Genomic DNA, 14,937 nt, shown 5'->3' on the forward strand with positions numbered 1-14,937 from the left:
TGAGGCTGACGCTGATGGAGCAGGTGAGGCTGACGCTGATGGAGCTTCCATGTAGGCTGGTGATGTGGAGGGTGCTGCTGTTGTTGCTGTTTTTTTAATTTGGTGAGGGATTCGGGGCAGCTCTGCTTTGGATATTTTCAAGTGATCCACATTGATTTTTTTTAAACGTTACCACCCTCCGACAGCAGATCAGCACTTTTCTCCTCTAGTGCTGTAATTTGGAAAGGGCCAAGGAAGTTTGCCTCAAGCTTGCCACCTTTTCTTTGTTGGCTCCTCACATTCTGTCGCCACACCTGGTCACCTACTCTGAAGTGACATTTAGGAATGCCGTGTCTCAAGCGCTCCCTGGTGCTTTTTTCCTGCTTGGCAATATTGCCATGGAGAATGTCCTTGATTTCCTCAAGGTTTTTAACGCCCTGGGAAACCTTTTCCTCAGCCACAACATCCTCAACACTGCTGTCTACCTGTGAATACATGTTTTGATATTCCTTCAGTAAATGTTTTCAACATTAACTTGATATACCTTAAGTTATATTGAGACGTGTTTACCAACCATGAAGTTTTCTGGCACCTCGGTTGGATACCGAGCCTCTCGGCCAAACATCAGAAAGTATGGGGAGAACTTAGTTGTCATCTGCTTTTTTGTCCTCAAGCCAAACATGACTGCATCTAGGTACTCATCCCAGTCTTCTGGTTTGTCTGCCACCAGCTTCCTGAGAGCTCTAAAAAAAAATAACAGAATTTGTACTGATAATAGGCATTATATACTGTGTATATATATATATATATATATATATATATATATATATATATATATATATATATATGGTCCGACTGGCATTTGCCTCACCTTTGTATGGTGCCGTTCATCCTCTCTACCAGCCCATTTGTTTGAGGGTGATAGGGCGAACAGAGACTTCTCTGAATCCCCATCTTGGCACATACATTCTTGTTGATCTGTAAATATAAAGAACATTGTATAACGTTTTATATAGATGAAAACACAACTACAATATTTTTGCAAAACATGTTTAAACCATTTTCAAAATGACCGCATTGACAAACTCTCTTCCTTGGTCAGTCAGGATTCTTTTCGGCACCTCAAACTGATGGAAAAACTTGACAATGCATTCTGTCACCTCAGTTGCTGTTTTGGTTTTCAGAGGATATGCTTGTGGCCATTTGGTGAGGTAGTCTACCATAACGCAAATATATACATGCCCACTATTGGTAGTTTTTAATCTGCCAATCAAGTCCATGCCAATGAGCTCAAATGGATGTTCAACCTTGAAAAAAAGGACAAATAATAATTATACATTTTATTCTGGATATAATGTTTGTGAGCATGTTGTGTAGGGATAATAATTCTGCTCAAATCAATCAGAGCTTTCTTCCTTTCTACATTATCTGCTGAGATGGATGTGATCTGTGAGGTAAATGTGTTTTGTGATACAACAACAGACATTGATTTTGAGAATGTGGTAAAAAACATGACTTTTATTGGGGTATATTCCACCTCCTGTTTGATAGGATGAGCAGCTGCCTGGCACACTGCACATTCTGACACCTGTTCAAAACACATACACAGGTTATCTGAATACCTTTTTCTGTCAGTTCACACAGGACCCAACCAAATAGAACAGGTTCTTACATTTCTGTAATTTAAGGAAATAATACATACACTTAAATGCAAGTAGGCATTGCGATAAGCTGAAGCTATAAAAAGTGAAGAGCTTACCCATTTATGTATGTCAGAAGACATCCCAGGCCAAAAGAATCTTTTCGGACTAGTACCAATGAATGGAGCACGTTTCATGAATGTGACACCTTTATTTTGTAAGATAGCAAGGGGGGGCATATTGTGATAACCAGGCCTGTCATAAAATGCACCCCCCCCAAAAAGATGTTTGTATTATTCCCACCCTCAAGCATTTTCCAGGGTATAGTTGTAGGACTAGTACCAATGAATGGAGCACGTTTCATGAATGTGACACTTTTATTATGTAAAATAGCAAGGGGTGCATAACGTGGCAAAAATATGCTGACAAAGACTATGTAACATTTGTAAACATATATTTTGATTATTATATGACAGATATGTAAAATTAAACAATACATTTTAAAGCACGTGTATATAGACAGGACGTAACAATAACAACAAAAAAAGATTTAACTGAAAAGGAAGTGACGAGTGAATTTCGACACCACTACCATCAAATACGGAGCGAAAAGTTTAACCACAAGAATCAAGACTATATGAGCTACCACTAAACAACTCAGTCTGAAAATTACCATTAATAAAAACCCTGAACGTTTACTTTTCGTTTTAAACATCCTTTTAAGGTGTAAACGTGTCATTTAGAAATGCGCGATCCCGTGACAAGGGGGGCATTTCATGACGGGGGTGCATCATTTGGCACAACACCGGTGTTATGCCGTAGATTGAAGCCTTGCCGTAGATTGAAGCCCTGTCCGCGGGGACGCGCAAAGTGACGTCATCGCCTGTATTGAGTTTCGCCGAGTTTTCAAAGCTTTTTTCTCTCTTTTGAATGATATATTTCACATCAGATTAAACAGCAAACGGCTGAATAAATAATGTGCATACAATTGCAAGGTTTCTCTTTTTAAGGAAAGGCAATGAAAGGATAAGATGTCATTTGTCAGTATAGTCCTATTTCTTAAAACCTTCGCTGTTGTTTAAGTGTCTGATACTTGATAACCACGAATATAAGCAATGATATAACAGTAATGATATAACATATATGATAATGTCAGACACTGTGTTATTTTCAATCAAGCCTAAAAGATTATAATCTGTTCAAACTGGCTCCACTCGCTTTAATTGCTCCTTTGAATGTAATTTTCCTCTGTGGTTTCCTACTCAACACATGTTTGTATTGTAATGCCACTCATATTTTATTTTTTATTTTATTTTAAGGTGACATTGAATGTTTTGAAAGGTGCCCTAAAATAAAGTTTATTATTGATTAGTGCCTATATCACACTATTAATGTTCCTTATTTTAGACTAGGTTTTTCCCGGTGTCAATAGGGAAGATCTGCACTGTTCTCTACATAACATGTTCAGCAGAGCAGGTATTTCTCCTGCCAGATATGGCACCCCCCCTACAACTTTGTCCAGGACAGTCACAACTTCACCAAAATCACACTGGTGTTTGCTGTTCCCCTCTAGTTTGTGCTCACCAAAGCATTTTACTCTGGGCCCAGCAGGTACAAAACTACAGAGGGGCTTCCAAATCCGGCAGACCAGGTGTTGTAGCTGCCGGATTTGGAAGCCCCCCTAGATCTTTGTCCAGGATGGTCAGAGACTCACCAAAATCACACTGGTGTTTGCTGTTCCCCTCTAGTTTGTGCTCACCAAAGCATTTTAGGAAGATTAAGATCTTGTATTTGCATGCTGACCAAGTCATTTCTCCAAGTCATAATCATTAATATGTATGTCCTGATTTTCTTCCCCTGGAAACATGAAATAAAAAAGAAAGGTGAAATGTACATAGTTATGTTTATATTTTTCTTGAAAGCAGTACATCATTATTACATTAAATACAAAAACTTTACATACATTCCTTGAGGTCTGGTTCAAAACAAATAACCTGTCCCTCAACACTTACAAAAGGGACTTAAGAAAGTCAGGCACTACACCCACTCCCCTTTATATCCAAGGAGCAGCTGTTAAGGTGGTCCCTTCCTTTAAATACCTTGGGGGGCACATAACAGAGACGGCAGGTGCAGGAAAAAGGACTCCTGCATCATGAAGGATGCCACACACCCTGCAAATAAACTGTTTGCCTAAAGAGGGGCTTTTTTAAGGCAGCTGTTGGGGATTTCATATGCACCCACCACAAATGTATGTTCTGTGTGTAGGTGGTCTGCCCACACATTCATGGTGGAACCACCGGTTACACACATCACAGGCGATCTATGAAAAAAACAATTGCATTGTGTTTAATATTTTCAGTTCATAATGATAGCAGGGAAAAACAGCATTTTTGTTGTTTCAGTTATTACAAATCTATAATTAACATGATTGTATGTCAATATAATTTGTACCCAGTATGTGTACTCGTCCCTCTGGCCAGCACAATAGCAACAGATAGCGCTAAGGTCATCTGTTAACAAAAACAGTTGGCACAAGAAATGACAATCAATATGCAGTACATATTTTACTGAATTAACCACCTGTTTCGCTGTGAGATACGAGTTCATTTTTTATTGCAGTTGTATATTTAAAATCTTGTCTAACCTATTCAGCTTTTCAGTGTAGCCTTAAAAAGCATATGCATTTAAACAAATACTTTTAGGGAAACATTTTATTTACAATACATCTGCTAGCAAGAGTAAACATACCAGTTTGTTGGGTCAGAGTTGTTCCATCTGTGCTCTTCAATAGCCTGTTTGGTGGTTGCGAAGGAGATGGCATCTTCTGAGCTCAAAATGCTTTCAGCAAACTTCAGTGAAATGAAAGGAAATGTTTTAAAAAATATTATTGCAAAGACAATTGAGTCAATAGAGTTATGTTTATCAAGGAAGACGGAAATGTGTGTACGTTACGTTTACATGTAAGCTCTTTCAAAGCAAAGTGTAACTTGGTTTTGTAGCTTACCTTTAAGGCAAACACCCCACATGAGGTGCCATCTGGTTGCTGGGGGTGAGTTGCACTTCAACTTGGAAATGTTGCATCCTTTACTTTTTAAGAACCTTCTGAGTTGTGGAAAGAATATATAATTGTGATGTTTGCATCCGTTTTATTCTATCTACAATGTATAGTAGATGGTGACAGCTGAAAAACAGTAATTCAAATCTACCTTGTTATCTCCGTGCACCTTTTCACTTTGACAGTGGACTCCCCTAATGGACCCAAGAACTGGCCCCTCTTTTGGGCTGGATACATGACCTCTACATGACCTCTACATGACCTATCATGTCATGAGAGTAGAAAGAGAATATGTTCAAAAGTATGCATTTTGGAAAATCCCTCTACCACTCCAACCACCCTCACCACCCTCAATATTCTTCATGCATTATATTAGTTTTTGTAAAAGAACAGTAAGATTTATAATAGTACTTATTGCATCTGTGATATTAATTAATTATTAAGACAGAACAAAGAAAGGGAGGAAAGAAAAAAAATGTTTTTATTTTATTTTACTCACAGGGAGATTACAGGAATTTGTATTTACTAATGCCTTGATTCCACTCACCGTTAATGTCCAGTGGTGGTGATCATTGACGATCCCCAAGATCACATCATAGTCCAATGGATCAATCTGAAATATATATTTAAAAAACACTTTACAACTTTTGTTTCACTTATTGACATGGCTTCATTGACACATTTGAAATGTCAAGAATTTGGAACAACGGCACATCAAGGCTCAAAGTTAGTTGCTGATAATGACCTATTCCAACCATGTAGTGGTCTGGCACCTCTGATGGGCAGGGTTCCTGCAGGTTTCGCCAACTCAAATTTAAGACTTTTTAAGACCTTTTTAAGACCACTTCGAATAGAATTTAAGACCTATTTCACGGCAAGAAAGTATGAAGGAAAATTGCTATGAAAGAAGAAATACGTCCCATAATTACTTACAAATCAAATGTATTCATGTTCAACATAAGAACAATGACTGAACATAACAGCATAACAGTACAGAACTGTGTTAGCCAAAAAGTGTGTATGTGTCTCTGTGTGTGCTTGTGTGTGTGTTAGGGCTGTGCAATTAATCGTATTTTAATCGCAATTACGATTTTGGCCTGCCACAATTACAAAAACATAATCGAAAAAACCTATTATTTAGCTTTGCTAGGTTGTGACAGTGCACTACAACATATTTGATCTAATTAATTTTAGTCTAATTTATTTTTATTTATCATATTTATATATGTTTAGTAGCTTGTGGAAGTGCGCTCCAAAATATTTGTTGATCTTGTTTATTGGTATTTATTATTTTGATATTATTTATTTAAATATATCATTTATTTAATTTATTTTTGTATTGGTTTTTCAGTTGAATTATACGTTCAGGGTAATCAACAGTTAAAAAGATACTGTTCAAATTATTATTTGTTTTAAAGCTCCCATGTCATGCTTTTCCGGTTATTACCCGTCCCCTTGTGTGTTATGAAGGTTTTTATGCATGTAAACGGTGTGCAGAGTCAAAACCCTCAAAGTACACCCTGTAGCGAGTAAAACTCTAACACAGAAAATACCTCCCCAAAACGCCTCGTTGGAGATACGTCACTGCCCATTTGAGTCTTCCATTTAGTTCCGGGTACCGCCTGATGTCATGCGGTACCCGGAACGAAATGGACCAATCCCGAAGAGCTATGGCCACACCAGCAGCGGCGTGTTCCTCCTCCAGAGGTTCGAAGAACCGGCATTTCACAGACGAAAGCTTCCAAAACATTGCCCAGTTTGAGGCCGGATATGCACAGCTTGTTTGGACCGTTTGGAGCAGGGGAAGATCTGGGTATACAACCTGTAAGTTTGCATTGTTATTTGTGTATTTATCAAACAAGACTGTTTAAATGTGTAAACTGTGTTGGACTGCTAAGCCATTGACACAGTGCTAACTGTGCTAACTAAGTTGCTAGAGTTTCCATATATCAACTCTAATATCAGCAGATGGCCTTGCATACATGTATCTCATAGCAGGAGAATGTCTGCATTCACACACAAAATACCTATTGACAGTATACTGCGGGTGATTTGCCGGTCAGTCGCGAAACGTAATTACATTATAGCTGGCGTAGCGATCTAACACACGGAGCTTGAGCTAGCTTTGGTCAGAAAAACATTTTTGTGATGCTACGTTGCTAGCGTTTAAATATATCAACTACAATGTCAGCAGATGGCCTTACATGTTTGTCATGGCAGGAGAATGTCTGCAGTCACACACACGGAATACTCATACAGTATACTCCGGTTTACCGTACATTGTGACCGTACATATACTGCATGTAGCTAACGAGGCTAGCTGTATGCTAGCGCAAAACAATGTATTCATGCAAGTTACATTGTATGGTAGCGGAATACCCGTATACGATTGCAATTATAAACACGTTATTGCTAGCCTAATATGAACCACTAGCTTTTGTTCATAGTAGTTTTATTACACTGCATTATAGTTGCCTTTCCTCCAAGCTAACGTTCATATCGTGTTAGCTACCAAGGTAAACAAAGCTAGGTTAGCATATTAGCAGGCAAGCTGTTCATTACACAACTACTACTAACGAATGTAAAACAACTAAGTTTCTCTAATATTTTGTGATTTGCATTTGATTTCGTCCAGCCAGATCCTGGCGGACAATCCATGACGTGCTAAAAGGCACTTCTACTACTACTGAGGCGTCGTGCTAAAAGGCACCGCACCGACTGTGCGCAGGCAAGATGCAAGGAGGAGGAATGGATGATATACCGTGTATATATGTATATTTATGTTCATTTTGTACATTTCTAAAAATAAAGTTTAATGGAAATACTTAGTAGGCCTATCCTTTCTTCCCTGAATTCATATATAGCAAACCATGATTTGATTTCTCATCAAACAGTAGTAGTTTATAACGGGTAAAAATAACTTACTCTTTGTTATGAGCGGCTCGTAGGCCACAAAGACAAGGAGACATACACGAGTTTACAAAACCACGGCACATTTATTGTGGTAAATGCAGATAGGTGGTTGAGAGGATCGCAGAGTTAGTCTTCCTGCAGCCGCTTTGGAGAGAGACTGGGGCCGTAGTGTCCGGAGGTGTCCGTGATCGTGCTGATTAGCCTCTTCAGCTCCACCCCATCGTAAGACAAAGGCCCTGGGGCCGTCACACTCTTCTATAACAACAGTTAAAAATATATATGTATATAAAATATACGGCTGTGCTGACGCCATGATAAGACTGATGTTACGCTGAGAGCAGCCGGGAAAAGCACTGTTAGACATGGGCGCAGCCTCTCTGGTGGTTGACTAATCAGAACGAGTGGCCGAGCTGACCAATCGGAGCACACTAGGCTCACAGGGAGGGGGGGGCAAGAGCTCCAACGAGTCGTTTAGTGGAGAAAGTGAATACTGCTGAATACACATGCTTGACAGAGATGCTGTATGCGAAACCAATGTGAGTTTGGAAAATTGCACAGTATAAATCTATTTTAGTATACCTCAACAATGTAATTATGATCAGTGGAAATGGCCATGACATGGGCCCTTTAAAGTTCAATAAATGGATGTTTTCAAAGTCAATGAATAATCTTATTTAATAATCGTGATATCAATTATTGACCTAAATAATCGTGATTATGATTTTTGCCATAATCGAGCAGCCCTAGTGTGTGTGTGTGTGTGTGTGTGTGTGTGTGTGTGTGTGTGTGTGTGTGAGAGAGAGAGAGAGTAACAAGAGCTATATTCAGAGCTCTGCTGCCTTGGCTACAATCTTTCATCGTTGCTGTTGTATGATTGGTGTTTAACTACGGTATTTAGCGTATACACTACAGCACCTCCGCTTTTAGGGTTGACGTCGAAGACCCAAACGTCGCCCGGAGGTCCAACGGTGTTGTTGCGGGAGCTGCTGCACTAGCTAACGCTGCACTAGCTAACGCTACATTAGCCAAACAAACGCTAATTTATTTTGCAAAAGGTGCAGCAGGCTTCAAACACGTTCCCCTCCACTGGTTTCAACCAAGCACTAAATTCGATGTTTTCCAACCAAATACGGTTGAACTTACACTTCCCCATATTTATTTGTAAGTAGATTCGAAGAGACATGAGTTTCTGACTGCCGCTTGCTGAAGCTTGGTTGCTAGGTTACTAGCTGGGTGTTCTCCGTTAAGGGGCCGGGGGAAACAGAGTTAGTGATTACTGGTTCCATGTTGATTTATTTCAATACAAATTGTTGGGGGGAACTGAAAGGCTATTACCGTTACTTTGCAGCCCGGACATTTCCCCCAAAACACATTTTAGACGCGATCGCAACACAGAAGTACCTTTCAAATCCGATCATTTTTAAGACCTTCTAAATCATATTTAAGACCTTTCTTATTTTTTTGGTCATATTTAAGACCTTTTTAAGGCCTTAAATTCAGATTATCAAATTTAAGACTTTTTAAGACTTTTTAAGACCCCGCGGGAACCCTGGATGGGTAGCGAGCTTCTCTCCCAAACATGAGGAAATAGGGAGAACATTTAGTGGTCATCTGCTTTTTTGTCCGAAGACCAAACATTACTGCATCAAGGTGCTCCTCCCACGTCTCTGGCCTCTGTCCGACCAATTTGCTGAGTGCTCTGAAAAAAAGAATGATCAGATGAGATTGAAGTATAATTCTGACATGTAGACACAGAGGTTTCTATAACATTCTATTTATATTGAATAAACTGCATTATCTTTTTTAACTTACAAAATATGTGTTCATAACAATTAAAGTTAAGCAAAACTGAAATACATATTTAATCTTTATGACAGGTACTTCTTGCCGCTTCTAATAATGGAACAGGGCATGAACACAGACTCTCTGCTCGCCTCATCCTCTCCACCAATCCATTGGTCTGAGGATGATGTGGTGAACACAGACTTCTTTTGATCTGTAGAACCTCACAGACCCGGGTATTGATCTGAAAATTGGTGGAACAAAACATGAAATGACTTCCTCAAAACTAATTATAATTGCATGGTGTAAAATAAATTAAAATGTCTTAAATAAGACTGAAATTAAGTAAACAGAGATTATTCATGACAGATGTTCAGCCTTTATTAAGAAACACTTACGGCATTGACAAATTCTCTGCCTTGATCTGTGAGGATTCTTTTTGGTGCTTCAAATTGATAGAAGAATTTCAGAATGCACCCGGTCACTTCTTCCGCTGATTTGGTCCTGAGAGGGTATGCCTGTGCCCATTTGGTCCTGAGAGGGTATGCCTGTGCCCATTTGGTCCTGAGAGGGTATGCCTGTGCCCATTTGGTCCTGAGAGGGTATGCCTGTGCCCATTTGGTCCTGAGAGGGTATGCCTGTGCCCATTTGGTCCTGAGAGGGTATGCCTGTGCCCATTTGGTCATGTAATCTATCATGACACAGACATACTGGTACCCATTTTTGGTTATTGCCAGCTTCCCAATCAAATCCATCCCGATTAGTTCAAAGGGTTGTGTGACCTACGAAAGACAACAATGGAAAGACCATGAAGTATTCTATTTGCAGAGGGTAACTCAAGGGTGTGATAATGAGATATTAACATGAGTATCACAATAATAGGTTAGAGGATTCTTTATAATCATCCTATCAAGCTGTTATACTGCAAATGAATAATATGTAGGTCTTTATTTTAACTACATATACATACTGGACATTGTGCAACCTTAATGCAGCAAAATGGTCATGTTATCATACCATTTAAATAGTTATTGGTACATTTCCTTGATGTTTTAATTTATCATCTCAACATAACAATTTAAGGTGAAAGAATGCATTGTAACCCTACGGTTGATAACGCATCATTAATTGTAACAGATGTATGTGGGCTGAAGTAGTTATGTGGATATGAGAAGAGTTTGCGATAATGAAGGTTGCTCACCCATTGATCTGTCTTTGCACATTGCGGGCCAGAAAAAGCGTTTGGAGATGGCATCTCTGGGTTTTTTGCACCTGTAGGGCTTCCTCAGAACCACAGTGTGCACCTGTAGGGCTTCCTCAGAACCACAGTGTGCACCTGTAGGGCTTGCATGAAAGTCTATGAAGACTTTGCCCGCTTCCTCAGAACCACAGACCACTTTGATTTTCTGGGATTTACCTGTTGCTTTCACAAATAAATCCCCTCCTGTTCCATCAACACAGATTAATTATGTTATTGTACTGTTTTGTTCCATTGCTAACACACTACAATTACACAAACAGCACATTATTTAAAGAGACACTCAAAGAGCAAAACCTCAGCTCAAGTCTTAAAGACTCTTTCAGCAAAGCACTGCACACAGTTCTCTAAGTAAGACACATATTCTCTTGTTTGCCACTTTCTAAACACTGCCATTAAAATTGCTACACACATAAATCAATTAAAAGATTCACATGCCAAATGACCATAAACACAGAACTGCTTTATTGTTGACTCATCAATCAGGATGTAAGCACTGTAAAAAGACTAAATGTAAGAACTAACAGCGAGAGGAAGAGCTAGATGGAGATTTAGTGATTGAGGAGTTCTTTTCAGCATGGAGCTGTATGAGCATCAGCCCTGTGTTCATGCCTCTTCTACAGGCAGTGGAAGAGAGGGAGATATCCTCTGTGATGGTGAGGAGGTGCTGGGGACACACATAGCTAGGCCACAAATGAAAATAAGATTTTATTTGAATAAAAAAAATCTTTATATTTGTACCTCAAACTTACTTTATATTTACTGTATTTGAAAAGAGGCATATTTTAGTTCACACAACTCTCTCTGTGCATGCATGGTGGTGCGTTTGGTTCAAACAGTATATATGTGTTTCTGCACATATTTCTTTGGTGCAGAATTCTCCCCATGCAGAAAAAGCCCATAAAGATGAGTGTGGTTTAGATTGATTACATCAGTGTGTAGTTGGTTGGACAAAGTGCTGCGAATGAAGTGTGTGCCATTTGGTGCAAAGGTTTGTTTTTGATAAGTGCTTATGTGGTTTTGAGCGCAATGCTTCATTTTGCAGCACATATATGTTGTGTTGTGCACTTTCGGAGTGCCGCGCCACACTAATTGAGCCGCATAAGCGCATGGGTGCGCCGCATTTGCGGCTCAGTTCAGGCTCCCTCAACAAGATGAGGACCCGTCCGCGAGGTGAGGCACCCTCCGCAAGGTGAGGCCTCACGCAGTCTGCGTGATCGGCCTGTAGGGAGGGATGGCCCTGACTGTAATCATAACTGACTAAAACCGTACCCAAAATTAAGAAACGCTTATTCAATACACAAAACAATAGTCTATAATACAGTAGGCCTATATGTACATTTCTCACCTTTGGTTTCATATTTCATGGATCGTCGTCGGATTAAATTTCTCTGAATTTTCGAGGCACCCTCGGGATACTTGCCTTTTGTAATGTATTTTAATATTTTGCAAACGACATTTTGATCCATTTTTGTTTGCAAAATTAGGTGAAAAGGTCCCAACTTTCCTCTCCAAACTCTGGTACTTGCTGTCAAGAAATTACGGCTGGCGCGTCTTTTAAGTGTTTATGAGTAAAGGTGAAATTACGACAACATTAAGTTATTTACGTATAACGTAAATAATGAGTTTTTTTTCAATATAAATGCAAACAAAGTTTAACTGAGGTTCAATTGTACTTTTACACAGTTGTTAATTAATTTCCACATCTGCATTTTTTTAACAGTTTTTCTTTAATTGTTTACACACATTTGAGTAGGCCAAAACACTAAACACAATTCATAAAACCACACACCCAAAGTGCACAACACACCATATGTGCTGCAAAATGAAGCACTGCACTCTAAACCACTTATTAAAAAAAAACGTTTGCACCAAATGGCACACACTTCTTTCACAGCACTTTGTCCAAACAACTACACACTGATGTAATTCATCTAAAGCACAATCATCTTTATGGGGAGAATTCTGAACTAAAATATGCTTTCTATGAAATACAGTCAATGGAAAACTAACTTTGAGGAAAATACAAACACAATTATATATTCTAAAGATTATTTAGATTTTTTGCTTAGCTGTGTGTGGCCCCAGCACCTCACCATCACAGAGGATATCTCCCCTCTCTTCCACTTCCTGTAGAAGAGGCATGAACAGTCTTTGTACAGTGCTTTCATCCTGATTGATGAGTCAACAATAAAGCAGTTCAGTGTTTATGGTCATTTGGCATGTGTATTTGATTATTGATTTTTAATGGCAGTGTTTTGAAAATGGCAAACAAGTGACTATGTCAGTTGTTTGCCTGAACTATAGAACTGCGTGCAGTGTTGCAAAAGTGCCATGTTGAATTTAAAATTGAGTGCCAAGCTGAAAATGTGTTTAGATTTTTGGAGACTTGAGCTGAGGTTTTGCTTTTTGAGTGTCACTTTAAATAATGTTGCTTTATGTGTAATTTTAGTGTGTTTGCAAACGAAAAATACTGTATTGGTCTAATTATTTATATTTTACAAACCTATTGCAATAAAGTGAAGAAATGGAGAAGACACCACAAATGTGAACAATTATGTTTGGGTGAGGTTAAAAGAATGTCCCTTTATTTTGTGGCCATGTAGGGTAATAAAGAACGTGTGCGCTGTTGAAAGAATTCAAAACACTTATACTTACTATACTTATAAAAACAGGGATCTTTCATTGCCAGGAAAAAGGATAACTTTATTCAGATATGCAGAAATGACTTGGACTGCATGCAAATAGAAGATCTTAATCTTCCTCAGGATAGAAAGTCTGCTCTGCCGGATTTGGAAGCCCCTCTTTAGTTTTTTACCTGCTGGGCCCAGAGTAAAATGCTTTTGCGAGCACAAACTAGAGGGGAACAGCAAACACCAGTGTGATTTTGGTGAGTCTCTGACCATCCTGGACAAAATGATAGGGGGGGTTCCAAATCCGGCAGCTACAACACCTGGTCTGCCGGATATGGAAGCCCCTCTTTAGTTTTGTACCTGCTGGGCCCAGAGTAAAATGCTTTGGTGAGCACAAACTAGAGGGGAACAGGCAACACCAGTGTGATTTTGGTGAGTCTATGACCATCCTGGACAAAATGATAGGGGGGGTTCCAAATCTGGCAGGAGAAATACCTGCTCTGCTGAACATGTTATGTAGAGAACAGTGCAGATCTTCCCTATTGACACCAGGGTTAACCTAGTCTAAAATAAGGAACATTAATCGTGTGATATAGGCACAGATATAAGATCAATAATACACTTTATTTTAGGGCACATTTCAAAGCATCAATAGGACTATACTGACAAATTACATCTTATCCTGTTCTGTAGGAAGGAGGAACATAACAGAGTGGACTCAAAAACGGAAGTTTGTTCCAATACGAAGATTGTGACAGATCTGAAAAGTGTCCTTAAAACGAGCCTCCACGCAATTGTATGCACATTATTTATTCAGCCGTTTGCCGTTTAATTTGATGGGAAATATATCATTCAAAAGAGAGAAAGTAAATAGTATCTTTCGTTTTTCCGCTTAGAAAACGAGGCGAACGCTCAATACAGGCGATGACGTCACTTTGCTCGTCCCTGCGAACAGGGCTTCAATCTACGGCAAGGCTTCAATCTACGGCATAACACCGGCTCTTCCCTAGAGTGTGCCGCTTGGTAGTGACACCCATAGATATATATAAACAGAGTTTGCTATTTGGATTGCATTAAACAGAGTTTATATATATCTATGGTGACACCCCCAACTCTGACCGACTTCCCGCGTCCCTGAGGTGTGAACAAAATGGTCTATTTCCCTTTTCATGTCGCATACATACAGTTCAAATAACTGAACATTAGCTTATAACCGTGTTCAAGTTTCACAACGCTTTCGTGGGTTTACAACGTCACAAAGCCCGCCGCATTTAGCTTAGCCACCATTAGCTTAGCCGCAATTAGCTAAGTCACCATTAGCTTAGCCGCAATTAGTTTAACAGCAATACGCTTAGCCGCAATTAGCTTAGCCGCAGTCAGCTTACACTGTTTAGCGGCCAATAAGCTAAATATTACAAACAGTAATCATATCACATTCATGTCAATGTTTCATAAACACATTCAAACACTTTAAGGAACATATTTCTAACAGTTAAGTAGCAAAAACCGTTAGGCTAGCAAGCTAACTACAAGCTGACTCACCGGAGTTGTTCATTTGGGAGGAACGACATCCCGAGTTTCTCCCGAAAGTTCTCCTTTTTCTTCACTGATATTCTGCAGCTGTTCATTCTGTGGAGCACACTAGCTGTCCTCAGTGCATTTCAATTAAAACTTTTA

The 14,937-nt window shown here is 39.3% G+C and overlaps 1 long non-coding RNA gene across 1 annotated transcript; it reads right to left on the reverse strand.

Moving 5' to 3' along the window:
• Positions 1–3,381: 3,381 nt before the first annotated feature.
• Positions 3,382–5,280, reverse strand: LOC117468685. Its single transcript, XR_004554511.1, has 6 exons — positions 5,222–5,280; positions 4,826–4,936; positions 4,624–4,721; positions 4,368–4,468; positions 4,071–4,129; positions 3,382–3,939 (listed from the first exon to the last, which is right to left on the reverse strand). It is a non-coding gene; the product is annotated as an uncharacterized LOC117468685 (long non-coding RNA).
• Between the last annotated feature and the right edge of the window lie 9,657 nt (positions 5,281–14,937).

This window comes from Trematomus bernacchii, unplaced genomic scaffold (assembly GCF_902827165.1).
Source record: "Trematomus bernacchii unplaced genomic scaffold, fTreBer1.1, whole genome shotgun sequence".
In the NCBI taxonomy this organism is placed as follows: Eukaryota; Metazoa; Chordata; class Actinopteri; order Perciformes; family Nototheniidae; genus Trematomus; species Trematomus bernacchii.